At 48.0% G+C, this 16944-nt stretch overlaps 1 pseudogene; it reads left to right on the forward strand.

The window, feature by feature from the left end:
- Positions 1-279: 279 nt before the first annotated feature.
- LOC121022956 (tubulin alpha-1B chain-like) lies at positions 280-1559 on the forward strand (annotated as a pseudogene).
- The last annotated feature ends 15385 nt before the right edge of the window (positions 1560-16944 follow it).

Consider the following 16944-nt stretch of genomic DNA (forward strand, 5'->3'; position numbering starts at 1 on the left):
GGCTGCTATCGGCAAACTGCTTCCGCGGGCTGGCACTGCTTTTCCAGTTCCTTCCGCAGCAGGTTGTGGGATCGGGGAGGAAGGAGAGAACATAAAGCCTCTGGATCCCGGCAAGATGAAATAGACATCCTGGCGGGAACTCAACACTCGTCTCTTCCATTAAAAGTAATCTCCGGAGGTGGGCAGCCACAGAGCAGCAATTGTGTGTGAGCGCATTGCCGTCCACGTTGGCCAGGCTGGTGTCCAGGTCCGCGATGGCCGCTGGGAGCCCTGTTGCCTGGAACATAGCATCCAGCCCAAGGGTCAGATGCCAAGTGACAAGACCATTGGGGGAGGAGATGGCTCCTTCAACAACTTCTTCAGTGAGACGAGTACTCGTGCGCAGGCCAGCTTTGGTGACCTGGAACCCGGAGCCGTGGATGAAGTTCACACCGGCAGCCACCATCGGGTCTTCTGCCCTAGAAGCTCCTCACCGGCAAGAGAGATGCCGCTAATAACCATGCCCCAGGGCCCTACACCATTGGCAAGGAGATCATGGGCCTTGTCTTGGACCGAATTCAGAAACTGGCCCGCCAGCGCACGGGTCTTCAGGGCTTCTTGGTTTCCCACAGCTTTGGGGGAGGACCTGTCTCCAGGATCACCTCCCTGCCGGTGCATCGTCTCTCTGTCGATTATGGCGAGAAGCCCGAGCTGGAGCTCTCCACTTACGCAGCCCCCAAGGTTTCCACGGCTGTAGTTGAGCCCTACAACTCCATCCTCACTACCCACACTGCCCTGGAGCGAGCACTCTGATTGTGCCTTCTTTGTAGAGGACGAGGCCATCTATGACATCTGTCGTAGAAACCTCAGTACCGAACACCCAACCTGGGCTACTGACCTGAACAGGTGGATAAGTCAAACTGTCCTCCGTCGCTGCTTCCCTCGGATTTGATGGAGCCCTAAGTGTTGATCCGAGAGAATTCCGGACCGATCTGGTGCCCTACCCCCGCATCCACGTCCCCGTGGCCACCTACGCTCCTGTCATCTCCGCTGAGAGGGCCTGCTGTGAACAGCATCCCGTAGCAGAGATCATAGATGCATCCTTTAAGTCAGCGAACCAGACGGTGAGACATGACCCTCGCCGTGGCAAATACGTGGCTTGCTGCCCGTTGTCCAGTGGTCCTATGCTTCCCAAAGACGTCAGTGCCGCCATTGCTGCCATCGAGACCAAAAGTACCGTCCGGTTTGGGGACTGGTGCCCGGCTGGCTTCAGAGTTGCCATCAGTAACCTGCCTCCCACCGTGCTACCTGCTGGAGACCCGACCAAGGTGCAGCGAGCTGTGTGTATGCTGAGAGCACCACGGCCATCCCCGAGACCTGGGCTCACCTAGACCACAAGTTTGACCCGATGTATGCCAGGCACGCCCTTGTCCACTGGTATGTGGGTAGGGGCACGGAGAAAGAGGCCCATGAGAACACGGCCGCCCTCGAGAAGGATTCCGAGGAGGTTGGTGTGGATTCTGTGGCAGGAGAGGGTGACGAAGGAGGAGAGGAGCACTACAGTTAAAGATGCCACAAAGGTGCTGCTTTTACAGGAAAGCTTATTCTGTTTTAAATATTGAAAAGTTGTGCTCTGATCTGTTCATTTGTATGTAGAAGTGTATACTCTCCTATAGTTACTGGCCTCTTTTTAAAAACACAATACCTTGGGGCGCCTGGGTGGCTGAGGCATTTGAGCGTGTCGGGCTCTTGATTTCGGCTCAGGGCATGATCTCACGGCTTGAGAGACCGAGCCCCGTGTCAGGCTGTGTGCTGAGCGCACAGAGCCCGCCTGGGATTCTCTCTCTGCCCCCTCTCTCTGCCCCTCCCCCACTCTCTCTCTCCCAAAATAAATAAAATAAACTTAAGAAAAAAAATGATGCTTTGTTATAGACCCAAGCCGTCCGTTTCTCTGATGGGTTTGAATAAAGTATTCCCTGTCTTCTATGAAGAGAAAAAAAAAGGAAGGACCGCTGGGTAGCGGTTATCGGCTCTTTGTGAACAGCAGACCACGACCTCGAAGGGTTTGCGTTTTGGTAAAGCCCGAACCTCCAGTGTGAAGGCTCCATGTTCAAGGACACTGAACACTTCTGGGGGGAGGGGCTTCACCCCCACGCGCCCCGCCACCTGCTTTGTGCCACTGTAGGATCCTGCAGACCGTCTCCCAGGGGCCTTCTCAGGACAAATTCTACAGCAGCTAGCAAGTGGTACCTGCAAAAAGGCAACAAGTTCAGAAAGAACGTGAAAAACACATTTCCTGCACATTTCCTGCTGTATCAGCTGTAAGGACTGGACTGTCATTTAGATAATGGCCTTTCACCAATGATTGAGCATTCACCCTTTTGGACTGAATAGGTTATGAAATAACGTAGGGGCTCTTAACCTTGAAAGGCCCACAGAGATACGTGATATGGAGCCAAATACCAAACAATCCGGTTTGGATTTGTTTTTTTCACAGAGTACAGGAAAGCGGGGGAGGGGCAGAGGGCGACAAAGAATGCCAAGCAGGCTCCGTACTGGGTGCTCGATCTCACAACCCTGGAATCATGACCTGAGCTGAAATCAAGAGTCAGATGCTCAACCGACTGAGCCCCCCACCCAGGCGCCCCCTAAAGAATCCATTTTAAAACAACTTTCAGGGGGCGCCTGGGGGGCTCAGCCGGTTAAGCATCCAACTTCGGCTCAGGTCATGATCTCACAGTTCCTGCGTTGGAGCCCCCCTCGACGGGCTCTGTGCTGACGGCTCGGAGCCTGGAGCCTGCTTCGGATTCTGTGTCTCCCTATCACTCTGACCCTCCCCAATTGTGCTCTGTCTCTCTCTCTCTCAAAAATATATACACATTAAAAAAATCAAAAGAATTTTCAGTAGTTGCTTTCTAGAGAAAATTGGGGCCAGACAGCTTTTTTTTTTTTTTTTTTTTTTTTTTAATGAGTCTTTGTCCAGGCGAGGATCCGGCTCCTGGAGATCTCCACCCCCTGAGTTTCTGTCCCAAATTCAGCCAGTAAGAGAAACAGGTCATGAGGCCTGACGTCAGGAAATCTTTGTCAAGACCTGAACTCTGATGCAGAAAAATTCAAGTTCAACCTGTCATAATTGGCCAGCTTATTCCCCATAATATTTAGGAAGTCATCCAACACAAGGTGAGGCTCGGGACTGATCCCACATACCCACTCCTTTACCCCCTCCTCCCAATTAATACAAGCAGAAAGCAGGTTAATAAAAATCAGCACGCCTGTATGGGTCAGGGTTCCCCAGACTGACTAGATATAGTCAGTCCCCGGACTGATATAGATAGAGGATATAGATATAGAGATAGATATAGATACAGATATAGACATAGGTATAGGTATAGATTTAGATAAAGGTATAAATATAGATATAAATGATATAGATATAGATATAAGTATAGGTATAGAGATATAGAGATGATGGATAGATAGATAGATAGATAGATATTTTAAGGAATTGTCCCATGTGATGTTAGAGGCTGGCAATTCTGCAGTTCAGGCCGGCTGACAGTTAGGACCTCAGACAGCAGTTGGTGCCCCCCCTTGTGTCCAACACAGCCACCCCAGTACATGGGTAGGGCCTATAAGGTCGTCGGCTGTCCTAGGCACAATCCGAAGGCCCGCTGCCCATCCCCCCACCCCCCCAAGACATACCCTCGGTGCGTTCCTGGCATTTGCTCTCAGCCCCGCATTCTGGCCGTGAGAGAGGCTCCTGGGACCTCTAACGGGCCACACCGCTGCTCCCCTTTACCCCAAGACCACGACAACTCTGCCCCCATCCCCCCATCTCTCTAGCACATTTTGTAGGGGGCTTTCTGAGAGGAAATGTAAGTGGGGGGCTGTCTGGACCCTGGTGGTCTCAGTGTGGCTTCCTTCAAAAATAGAGCTCAAGACAGAGAACTTGCATCCAAGTAATTTCTTTGAGGGCCGATCTTTAGAAGCAGGACTGAGAAAAACAGGAAGAAGTCCCAGAAAAAGAAGAAAAACCAACACGAGGGCATGCTATCAAGGTCACTGCCAAGGATGATACCTGGTTCTGATAAAACTTCTGAGAAGCAAAGAGAACTTTCCAGAACCCTTCTTCACCTGAAGGAGGGGAGGCTGGGGCGTGTGTCCATCCACCACAGTCACTGCAGGTTGAGGGCCGTTCTGGGCATCTGTAAGCTGAGCCCGTGTTCACAAGGGCCTAGGGCATCAAACTGGTAAGTCCAGATGGGAGGGCCCGTGCCCAGAGCGGAGCAGGTCTAAGGGGAGCCATTCTGAGTTCACGGGGAGCTCCGGGCTGGGCTGGTGGGCTGCGAGGTGCTGAGGCATTGCCCTGCTGCCCCACAGAGAAGTGGTTGAAGGACCAGAAGCTGTTCAGCCTGGAGGAGAAAGCACTGGGTGTGTGACACATGGCCTCACACACCAAAGGGCAGTCTGCGTTAGATACAATGGTGGGGAGCGGGGGAAGAGATTCTGCGCCAGACCTTGGTCAGCCGCTCTCCAGGAGGGTCCCCCAAAATCTTCACGTGCAAAGAACAGTGGCGAGATAAGGGAAAACAAGAGGCACCTGGGTGGCTCAGTCGGTTAAGCGTCTGACTTCGGCTCAGGTCATGATCTCGCAGTTCGTGGGTTCAAGCCCCGCATCGAGCTCTGTGCTGACAGCTCGGAGCCTGGAGCCTGCTTCCGATTCTGCCTCTCTCTCTGTCAAAAATAAACATTAAACATTTTTTATAAAAAAAAGATAAAGGGAAATAATACTCTATAATGGTTGCTTTGACCGGTTTTCTAATCAGGTGCAGAGAATTTTCTGTTAGCTGGGCTGGACCTCAGCAAGCATTCCCTCATCCTGGTTATTTAGGCTTCTGGTGAAAGTAGGGCCCCGAGGCCCTCATTTTACCTCTCCGAGACCCAGCCCTAAATCTCGATTGTACCAAGACTAGAGGCAACCGAGGATGCCAGTGACACCCACAGGGTCTGGAGCCACAGTTACAGAGCTTGGGCTTGAATCTTAGCTCGACTATGTAACTAATCTGGTGACCTGGCCAAGTTCCTGGTGTCTCGTTTATAAAGCAGAGGTAATTATAGTGCCTCCTCCTAGGGCTGGGATGAGGAATAAGTGAATTATTTCGTATAAACCACAAGAGTGGCGGGGCGCCTGGCGGGGCTCAGCCGGTTAAGCGTCTCACTCCGGATTTCTGCTCAGGTCACGATCTCATGGCTCGTGGGATCAAGCCCCGCATCCGGCTCTGCACGGACAGCACGGAGCCTGCTTGGGATTCTCTCTCTCCCTCTCTGTCTCTGCCCCTCACCTGAGCGTGCACGTGCACCCTCTCTCTCTCTCAAAATAAAGAAATAAGCATTAAAAAAAAAAAAAAAACCCACAACAGCGTCTGCTGCACAGAACACCCAAGCTGTTAGTTATGATGATTAGTACTACCCTGTAGCAGGATGAAAGAAAGAGAGAGGGTGGGAAGGAAGGAGGAGGAGGGAAGGAGGAAGACGGGCCCACAGGGCTCTCGTCAGCATTGCATCTGCTGCCTGACGACACCACCCACCGGCAAGGGTGGTTATAATTCCCCACTTTGAAAAATCAGGTTGTTACTTCGCTCCTTCCCAAAGAGCAGAGCGGTGGCTAGGAGAAAACCTGCGAATTCCCTCTTGCTTGGGCACCCACCCGAGGGAGCAGGGAACAGGCTTATTTTGGGATGTCCCGGGGAGTTTAAGCCACGCCAGTGAGGGGAAGATTTGTTCTAAGTATAATTACAAACGGTCTAATGTTTACGCTGTTCTCGATGGAATGGTGGGTGGCCCACGGGCGCTGGCATGTGCTAGGAAGTCAAGGATGGGTGTCTGGGCTCGACCTGGCCCTCTGTCGACGTTTCCTCCCGCACTGGTGAGGCAGAGCTTGGGAGGCAGGGCACAGAGAGGCCGGTTCCACATACAGGCACCAGACGATGTTTGGTAAATAACATTTTATAAGGTGTCTTGACAGTGACCTCGTTCTAGGTGGTTGAAAGCACTTTCAGCGAGTCATTGTACTTGATCGCGTCAGCCCTGTGATGCAGGTGTTGTTTGGTAGTGAGGCTCACTTCTTCCCCGGTCCTCCGGGTTTTGTGAGGAGGGATTCTCCTTAAGCACAGTGGCCTTTTGCCATATCCCTCTTTCTCCCGACAAAGGAAGTAGGTTACCAGCCAGATGGGTGAGCCCAGCTCCTCCTACCTCCCCTCCCCTGGGGGAGCCAGCTGACAAGAGGGAAGATTCTTCCTGCTCTGGTCGTCCGTGCCAGAAGTTCCAGTGGGCAGGCACCCTGCGAGAGAGACCCTAGATGTCCAGCATGGCTGCGAGGGCATGGCCACATCTTCCTGATGCTGGGCCTTGATGTTAGCAACCAATGCTCGCCTCAGAGCAAAAGCCAGGCCTTCCGAAGTAGGCGTATGCTGGGATCTGTTTCTACCCACAGAACACTTCCGACACCACATGTGTGGGTCCTTTCCACACCAACCAATTCTCCACTTCCCGGACACCAGCTGGCTGTCCTACAACTCGATTCAATTCTGACACTAACTGCTCAGAGTTAGCGCAGACCACACAGGTCAAGGGCTCAGCCCCCCAAGACTGCCCCGCCTCAGACACAAGTCACAGGCCCAGGTGGCCCCCGCTCCTCCGACCGACCAGCTATAAATTTCCCACAACCCCCTCCTTGGGTTTAATAATTTGCTAGAATGGCTCAAAGAACTCAGCAAAATACTTTACATACACGTAGCAGTTTATTATAAAGGCTCCAACTTAGGAACAGCCTAATGCAAAGGAGAGAGGTGTGTAGGGCAAGATGTATGGGTGGGGGGTGGGCACACAGAGCCCCCATGCCCTCTCCAGGAGTGTTCCCGATGTCCCCATCCAGCTCAGAAGCTTCCCAGATGTCCCTGTTTAAAGATCCTTGGGGCGCCTGGGTGGCGCAGTCGGTTAAGCGTCCGACTTCAGCCAGGTCACGATCTCGCGGTCCGTGAGTTCGAGCCCCGCGTCAGGCTCTGGGCTGATGGCTCAGAGCCTGGAGCCTGTTTCCGATTCTGTGTCTCCCTCTCTCTCTGCCCCTCCCCCGTTCATGCTCTGTCTCTCTCTGTCCCAAAAATAAATAAATGTTGAAAAAAAAAATTAAAAATAAAGATCCTTAAGGAAGTTTCATTACCTAGGCCTGACTGAGGAAGTCATTGGCTGTTGGTGATTGATTGATTTACTCTCCAGCCCCTCCCTTTTCCCGGAGGACGGGGGCAGTGGGGCTGAAAGTTCCAACCCTCTAATCATGCCTTGGTCTTTCTGGTGACCATTTCCATCCTGAAGCCATCCAGGGGCCCCCAGCCACCAATCATTTCATTACAGACCAAGGGGCCATGAGGCAGGATTGCAGGTGGCTCCAGAAGGTGGGAAGAGCAGGAGACAGATTCTCCCTTTGAGCCTCTAGGGGGCGCGCGGCCTTGCCAACATCTTGACTTTAGCCCCCTCAGAACTCATTATAGGTGGATGTTAGAATAGACTTCTAACATCCAGAACAGTTAGATAATAACTTGGTGTTGTTGTAAGCCACCATGTTGATCATAATTTGTTACAGAATGGTTGGAAACCAACCCATTCTCCATCCATTTCTTTTTTTTAATGTTTATTTATTTTGATGTTAATTTGTTTTGAAAGAGAGAGAGACAGTCTCAGCTCCATTAGCTAATTCATTTGGAGTTGCAAGCTGGTGGTATTCAAGTTCTGCAGTTTAAAACATTTTATTAGTTGGGCGCCTGGGTGGCTCAGTCAGTTGAGCGTCCGATGCTTGACTTTGGCTCAGGTCATGATCCCAAGTTCGTGGGTTCGAACATGATCCCAAGTTCGTGGGCTCCGAGCTGAGTGTGGAGGCTGCTTAAGATTCTCTCTCTCTCTCTCTCTCTCTCTCTCTCTCTCTCTCCGTCCCTCTCCCCTTCTTGTGCTCTATCTCTCTAAAATAAAAAAAAATTAGCTATAATAATTTACAAGAGGATCCATCCTTTCATCTGGTGTTTTGCTGTCCAGGGGTATTGTTTACATAGGAGAGATGGTAAATGCTTTTCCTTTTCTTTTGTTTACTCAGTTTTCAGGATAATCAATTGGTTGCCTGTCATTCTCAAAAGGTGATCAGTTAGTTGTTATTTAAATACCATAAATTTTTAGACAAACGTATTTGATGCGTTTCAATCTACTGAAATTCCTGTCTTTATTGAGTCTCAAATTGTCCCACCTGCGGCCAATGGAAACTCCTGAGCCATTTGGACATGCTCTTAATAGTCTTTGGTGGTTCTTTGCTATTTGGTATCTCAAGATGTTCCAGTCTCTTCTAGAACATTTCCTACCTCCAATCCAGAATCAGCCATTTCTCCTAGAATCTCTGGTTTCTTTTAATGGAGAATGATATTTTAAGAGTACAGTCTAGAGGCTATGGATATGTATAAAAATATAAATGTATATATAGAGAGAGAAAAAAATGTAGAAACAATGACCGACCAAAATTCATTATCTATAGTACATCCAAATGATACATAGTACATCCAAAATGATATACTTTTTGTTCATATATATATACATATATATGAAACTTCATATATTTATTAACATGTATCTACTTAGGGAGATATATATCCACCATTTATCTATCTTGAGTTCATAGAAAATTTTTCAATTCAAGTTGAGAACAACAAGGTTGGTTTTTTTAAATTTAAGTTTATTTATTTAGAGAGAGACAGAGATAGCACGAGCAGGGGAGGGGCAGAGAGAGAGAGGGAGAGAGAGGATCCCAAGCAGGCTACAAGCTGCCAGTGCAGAGCCAGACACAGGGCTCGAACTCACGAAACTGTGAGATCATGACCTGAGCTGAAACCAAGAGTCAAACGCTTAACTGACTGAGCCACCCAGGTGCCCCCAACAGAAAGGTTTTTACTTAACCACTTCTGTGTTCCATCTGTATCTTCTTTCTTTCACACTGAGATTCCTAGTTCTCGGTGATATGGGGAAGGATAGAATTAAAATGTCTCGTAACTTTTCATTTGCTTCACCCTGCATGATACATACTATAGTCTTGGAACAACACTACTGATCCCAGCATGTTAATTATGATTATTAAAAACACTTAGCCAGTTTGTCTGCATATACTATCCTCATTCTCCCTTTATTCTTATTTATTTGGTTCATTTTGTTATGATTTTTATTGTCAGATCATACAGTCATCTCATACTATAATCTCTCCTTTTTAACCTTTTAGTTTTACAAGTCACTATATATTTAATGCTTAGCAGTTGTCATTGTGTTAATGTTTGCAGACATTTATCTGCCCGAAGTTCATTCTCTACTAGATCGCTCAGGAAGAGCTCACAGGACCATAATTTCCTGAGTTCGTCATGCTCACCGAAACGTGTGCTCTTTGTACTGAAAAGTCTTTTACTGTTTTAAAATCCATGGTTCCCATCTTTCCTTACGTAGCTCCAATACGTGGCTCTTGTGGCATAAAGAATTGCTGTTGAAAAGCCTGATGAAAAGTCAGTATTCTTTACAAGTCACTTTCTCTTTTTTGTCGAGATACTCAAGGTATATTTTCTCTTTTTCCCTAAAGTCCTATAATTTTACTAGAATATGCTTTGGTGTGGATCTTTATGGGTAAATATTCCCAGGTACAATGTGTTCTCTTTCAATGTGTAGTTTAAAAAAAATTTTTTTAATTTTTTTTTTTTTTTTTAGAGAGAGAGAGAGAGAGAGAGACATGGTGTGAGTAGGGGAGGGGCAGAGACAGAAGGAGACACAGAATCCGAAGCAGGCTCCAGGCTCCGAGCTGTCAGCACAGAGCCTGGTGCGGGGCTTGAACCCACAAACAGTGAGATCATAATCAGGGCCGAAGTCAGATGCCCAACCAACTGAGCCACCCAGGCACCCCTCTTTCGATGTGTAGTTTTAAATCTTTGTTATTTGAGAAATGTGTTCTTGAATTATCCTTGGTAATACCTGTTCTGATCCCTTGGTTCTGGTTTTTCTATGTCAGAGACTCCTGTCTTCATATGTTGGATCTTCTTTTTCCCTCTTCCATATTTTTACAGTCTCAAATACTGTCGCCTTTTTCTTCATTCTTTCTGGATTTTGGAAATGTTCTCTTCTTTTCCCTTCTACTTTTCTTGTCATCGTCTGTTGTGTTTGTTTTTTCTTGGATTTCTAGTTCAGTCTTCACTTCTAAGATCTGTTCCTTCTGTTTCTAGTTCTTTCTTGTTTCTGTCAACTCAATTCTGAGATTTTTTTGATTCTGACTGATGCTGTTCTTTTTCATCTTGTGTCATTTTCTTGCTGTCTCTTAGCTTTTTCTGACATATCTTCTAAGATACCCTCCAAGAGTCCAGCCACCCGGTGCACGCACCCCTGCCCTTGATTGTGGGCAGGACCTGTGAGTGTAAGGGATATCGTTCGCACGCTTGGGTTATATTATATGGCATAGATGAGAGGATTTTTCAGTTGTAATTAAGATTCCCAATCAGCTGGCTTTCAGTGAATCAAAATGGAGAGCACTCTGTGTGGGCCTGACCTAATCAGGAGACTGGTTTAAATGAGAATCTGAAGGTCAGAGACAGAATAGTCAGAGAAATTCAAAGCAGCAGAGATACTCTCTTGTTGGCCTTAGAACTGCAAGCTGCCCTGTCGTGGAGGGGGTCATGTCACAGGCCAGCAGATGGCCTCCAGCGGCTATGGGTCTGACTTCTACAATCGCAAGGAATTGAACCCAGCCAACACCAGTGAGCTTGAAAAGGGACCTCAACCCTCAGGTAAGATCACAGCCCCAGCTGCCACCTTGATTCCAGCTTCATGAGATCCCAGAGGACCCCGCTAACCTGTGCTTGAACTCCTGGCCCATGGAAACTGCAAGATGATAAATATGTTTTAAGCTCCTAAGTCTGCAATTCATCATGCGACAATAGAAAATGAACGTGGTAGGTTGTAGTTTTGCCCTGTTCAGTGAGCACGTCTTCTAACCTGCTTTCCTTGTTTGTGTGGACTCTATGCCATTCTATTTCTCTTCGTCTTTTTCTAAAGAGTTACTTTGTATGTGACTTGACCTTGATGTTTTCTGCTGTTAATTTTTATATGAAGTTAGTTTTCTGAAATTTTATAAGAGGGCTTGGTTCTAATAGCTTTTTTTTTTTCTTTCAAGCTTCACAAAGACCCTTCTGTTGTTTTCATGCAGCAGCTTGCTTGATGACATTTATTGGCTTGGTTCTCAGTTATCTGGACGTTCTCTTGCCTTCACTTCTTTTATCCCTATTCTCCTCAGTTTGATTTTACTCCAAGTAATTTCCCCGTAGTGTGGGACCCCATCCAAGATGGGAACCAGGGCGGGCCAGTTTCAAGCGTTTATAGGGTTGGGCTGATCCAGCCCTTCGAGGTTTCACTGCAGGACCCTCCCATTCTCTCTCTCTATTGGGATGAGCAAACATTATCCACAAAGGGCTCTACCAGCTTCCACCTGCTGGTTCTGTTAGCTGCCCCGTGACCTCCCTGAGTTCTCGTGCACAGATGCCGATGCCATGTAGGTGTCATGGCTGCATCGCTTTGCCTGCCTGCTTTTATTTTGGAGTTAATAGAGATGTCCTGACAGCTAATTATCTTGTACCTGTTGTGCATGAGTTTTTGGTTTTTCTATCTAGTCGTTCTATTTTTATTTGGGGAATTGGGAAGATCCCAAGACAATGCTGCAAGCCCTCCTGTGAATCTCCCAGGAATTCTCCTGCTATCTCCTTTTTATGGTCGAGAAGGCTGACCTCCCAGGGAAGTTAACTAATTTGCTTTAAGTCACACAACAAGTGAGTGGGGAAGCTAGCATTTGAACCTGGTCCTAAATTCAGAGCTCTTACTTTCCCCCCCCCCCCCACGACGTTTTATTCAAAAACTTCCTTACTATAATAATCCCCAGCTTTACAACTTCACTTGTTTGGGGGCACCTGGGTGGCTCAGTTGGTTAAGCATCTGACTCTTGGTTTCGGCTCAGGTCCTGATCTCACTGTTCGTGAGTTCAAGCTCCGTGTCAGGCTCCACGCTGACAGTGAGGAGCCTGCTTAGGATTCTCTCTCCCTCTCCGTAACTCTAGTCATTTTTGTTTGTTCATGACTTGTGGAAAAGGGTATTTTAAGGCATTATGCTTTCCTATACCTCTCTGTATTAGTTTCCTAGGGCCTCCTGTAGCAAAGCACCATGAACTGGGTGGCTGAAAATAACAGAAATCTTGTTTCGTAGTTGCGAAGCCTAGAGGTCTAAAATCCACATGTCAGCAGGGCTATGCTGTCTCTGAATGTATGGAACGGATAGAAGAATCCTTCCTTGTCTCTTTCCAGCTGATGGTGCTCGGCCAGAAATCTTGGGCATCCTTTGGCTCATAGATGCATTACCCCAGTCCTCTGTCCTCACACGGTGTTCTCCCTGCGTGCCTGTGTTTTCACAGGGCCATCCTCCTGTAAGGACACCAGTCATATGGGACCTGGGGCCCACCCTACTGCAGGATAACTTCATCTTAACTAGTTACATCTACAATGACCCTATTTCCAAATACTGTCATAATCCGAGCCACTAGGGGTAAGCATTTCAGCGCATCTTTTTGGGGGTGGGACACAAATCAACCCATAACACTCTCCTTCCTACTTCATTTCTCCTATTTGAGCAGGTGATTTTTTTTTTTTTTTTTTTGCTCCTGGAGGAATGGAAGGGATTGGAACGAACTATGTGTGTGGCATGGGGCTCCCATCTTTCTCGGATCAGCTTCTGTGCTGGTTGTCTGGAGGCACATCCATCCATCAAACAATCAGTAAGCCTTTTAAAAACCACCTTCGGCAAGACCTGTGTTGGGAGCTGCAGGGAATCTAAAAAAAAGCACCTCTTTTCATTGAACTTCAGACGTAGTCGATGGTATGGCACATCGTTATTTTCTTTTCTTCCAAGGAAGAAACACCCTGACAATTAAACCCTGACGTGTATCAATTTTAAGCTGTATACCAATTTCAGAGTTGTTACAATTCCAAAAGAGCTGTATCTCAGAATTGACGAAATTCTGCATGAGGCACCAGGTCTCCTTTTAAAAAGTTATACCCTTGGGGCACCTGGGGCTCGGTGGGTTAAGTGTCCGACTTCAGCTCAGGTCATGATCTCATGGTTCATGGGTTCGAGGCCCGTGTCGGGCTTGGTGGTGACATCTCGGAGCCTGGAGCCTGCTTCGGAATATGTGTCTCCCTCTCTCTCTCTCTCTCTCTCTCTCTGCTTCTTCCCCACTCACATGCTGTCTGTCTCTCTCAAAAATAAATACATGTTTAAAAAAATTTAAATAAATAAATAAAAAGTTATAATCTTGGTGGAGAGAAAACACATGTGCACGCACATGCACGCAGACAGGTGCACACACACAACTGAGGCAGTGCCTGGCCAAGTGTGAAAGGAGCTGTAGGGATTCAGGTGTTTTCAGAGCTGGGACTGGAGGTGGCCGCCCTTTGGCGGGCCCTTCGGGTGTAGATGGGACCACTATCATCCAGGTGGAGCTGAGGAGGGCCATCGAGAGGAGGGGAGAAGGGTAACACAGGGGGCGCAGGTGTGTAAAAGGTAGAGTGGTGTCCAAGAGGGAGAAACAGAAAATGATGTAGCAGGGAGGCCACCTTCTTTCCAATTATGGTCCTCCCTCAGGAGTTTGGATTTTATTCTTTAAGCAATAGGGAGCCATAGAAAGTTTTAGAGCAGGGAGGAGCACACCAAGAAATGTTTGGGGATTTTTTTTTTTAAGCAGGCTCCACGCTGGGTGCGGAGGGCTTGAATGTGGAACTGGCTTGAACTCATGACTCCGAGATCATGACCTGAACTGAGATCAAGAGTCAGACGCTTAACCGACTGAGCCACCCAGGCGCCCCACATTTCGGGATTATTAACCTGGTAACAGGCAGAACGTGTAGAAGGAATAGGTCGCATCTAGGAGACCTGTTGAGAGACAACATCAAAGGCCCAGGTAGTGGCAAAGGGAAGAACACTGGTGTGAAATGAAAAGGAAGGGACCCAGGGACACTTGTTCGGAAAAATAAACAGGCAGGGCCAAGATTGTGTCAGTACTTGAGTGTGGACAGCTGACCGTGGTTTGCCAGAGTAAGGAGCACCTGAGGCCCCATTTACCCGCACGAGTCTTCCCGATCAATACAAAAGAAGGCCCCACGCTTACCAGGTGCGACGTCCATGGACGCTCCAGGCTGACCTCAAATTTTGGTTGCCGTAATTTTCTAGAAGGTGGGTTTAGTGCTGCTGACATCTTGGGCGAGACGACACCAGGAACTAAGAGCGCGTCCCACGATTGTAAGTACCTGAGGTGTTTCACAAACAGCCTCGTTTGGTCTTACGACCTGCCCGTGTAGTGGAGCAAGGGCAAGTTTTACTCCACGCACCTCGAAAACTCAGATGACCTTTACGAAAACCACATAAGCCAGAAGCAAACCTGGGAATGAATCCAAGGTTTCCTGATGCAATATTTGTATCTCCACGCGTGTGTTTGCTCTACCTTCAGTAAATTAGAACAGGACACTGTGTAAACATTAAGCACCCTGTAAATTCTAGGTAGGGACCCAGGAGAGGGGGTCTGTTCGCGGAGGGAGAGTTAACTTTGTTGAGAGATTCTACATCTATCCCTAACGCTTGGGCAAGGGATGGGCTAGACGTGCCGTGGGCAGAGCTGGCCACCAGATGAGGCAGTGATGCCCTTGACTGCGTAGGAGTCCTGGATTTTCTCTTGTTGGTGTTGGAGGCTCTCAGAGGAAGCACTTCTTTCTGAAGGTCAAGGGCCAGGGAAAACCCTGTGTAAGCAGAGGTTTTTTCCTTCTCATTCTTCAAATGGAACTGTATATTCAGAGAGTAAGTCCCCGTTCTGTCGTATCTGTTTACAACGGACTTTGTCCATCAGTGAACAAATAAATGTGGAGAACTTTTGATGGTCCAGGTGAAGGGTGATGGTCAACAGGAAGGAGATGGTTCCCTTGAGGGATAATTTTAATAAACCTGGCTTTTAGCATTCAAGGTGGTAGAGTTAAGATAGGAGAGAGCTTGGTATGTTCTGGCTGAGAAATTACATGGGTTTCATTTACTGAGAAGGGAGAAGCCTTGTGGAGAGCACATTTGGAGGCATTCCATGGCTCCCTCTTGGCCATGGTAAGTTTGAGATGCCTTTTGACATCCAAGAAGTGACTCCAGGCAGATAGTCGGCTGATCCTGCCTGGGACTCAAATGCCAGGTTAGGACTGGAGTCAGATATTTCAGAATCATCAACGCGGAGACGGTAGGCAAAGTCAAGGGACTGGCGAGGACTGCTGTGTTAGTCCCTGGGGCTGCTGTAACAAAGTGCCACAAACTGGAGGGCCTCAGAGAACAGAAATTGTATTCACTTACAGTTCTGGAGGTCAGAATCTGAAACCAACATGTCCGCAGGGCCGTGCTCCCCCTGAAAGGTCTACAGCACAATCCTTCCTGGCCTCTTCCAGTTTCTGGCCAATGTTTCGCGTCATCGGAATTCCTTGGCTTGCAGCTAGCTACATTACCATTGGTAATTACCATTGGACTGCCGTTGCAACCAGATGTCATTCTTCCTTGTGTCTGTGTCCCCATTTCCCTCTCCTTATGAGGACACCAGACACTGGATTTGGGCCCACCCTACTTGTGTATAACCTCATCTTAACTTGACTGCATCTGCAAAGACCTTATTTCCAAGTAAGGCCACATTTGCAGGTTCCAGGTAGACACATGGGGACTCTCTTCAACCCAATGTGGATACCCAGAAAAAGAGCGTAGATGGAGAAGGAGGTTGATGAGGACAGAACTTTGGGGTCCCGATGTTGGGAGGCCGCGTCTCACGTCTAGAGAGGCATCGTTCTAGTGAAGGAGTGATCAACCACATGGCACACTGCTCATGATTATGGAGGTTCACCCGTTTGGCCTGGTTAATCGGTTTGGCAATTGAGGACAGACTGACCTTCCGGTCTTGGGGATGTGGAAATAGTGGGAAATGGTAAAAAAAAAAGACACTTCCATGACATGGTAGGTCGAAACATGATTCTACTGGGTTGAAGACAGAGGGAGGACAGTGAAGCAATAAAAACAATAAGTAGAGACATCTTTTCTGTGAGGCTCCGAAGGGATCACCGACGTGGGGCTGGGACAGTTGAAAAGGGTGTGGAATGGAAGCATGTTTGTGTGAAGGTGGAGGAAGGCGCAACAGAGTTCATCAGTGGGTGGGAAGGTGACCACGCAGGAGAGGAGGTGTTGGGTCAGAAGGGATGTCCTTGAACTTGTGAGGGACTGGAGTGTTGCAAGCTTGGGGAGGGTGTGGCTTCAGATGGGAGCAGAGACGGGCCAGTCATGGTCATGGAGGTGGGGGTGGGGTGGGTAATAGGCCATTGTTCGAGAATGGCTCAACCGGAAATAGAAGAACTTAAAAGCCTGAAATGCAGTTTGAGGAGGAAATGAGGCTGGGGATGAGGGAGTCAGATGCTAACAGAGGAAATGCTTACCAGAACAGGGGTCCCCCGTAAAAGGGGGTCCCTTCAAACTAAAGCCAGTGAGAATTTGCTCCCAGCTTAAAATTTCTGAGGCTCTGGGAACACACATTTCCCTTTCTTTACTTTTATCATTAATCTTGCAATATAAAAACAGTCCACTGGTAAGAGTTCCTCAGGTGAATCAAGGCTTTCCCAAGAGATGGATTTTTTAGATATCAAACAATAAAGTATTTGTAGAAATTAGAGGTGAACGTGACAGAGGGATTTGTCTTGGCAAAGGGGCATCTTCAGTCACAACTCCACTCCCATCTCCTGGTGACAGTCTTTTTGTTTCCCTCCGTTGTAATCTTTTTAAAAAAAAATTTTTTTTTAACATTTA

This window comes from Herpailurus yagouaroundi, unplaced genomic scaffold (genome assembly GCF_014898765.1).
Source record: "Herpailurus yagouaroundi ecotype Mexico unplaced genomic scaffold, PumYag 483, whole genome shotgun sequence".
NCBI lineage: Eukaryota > Metazoa > Chordata > Mammalia > Carnivora > Felidae > Herpailurus > Herpailurus yagouaroundi.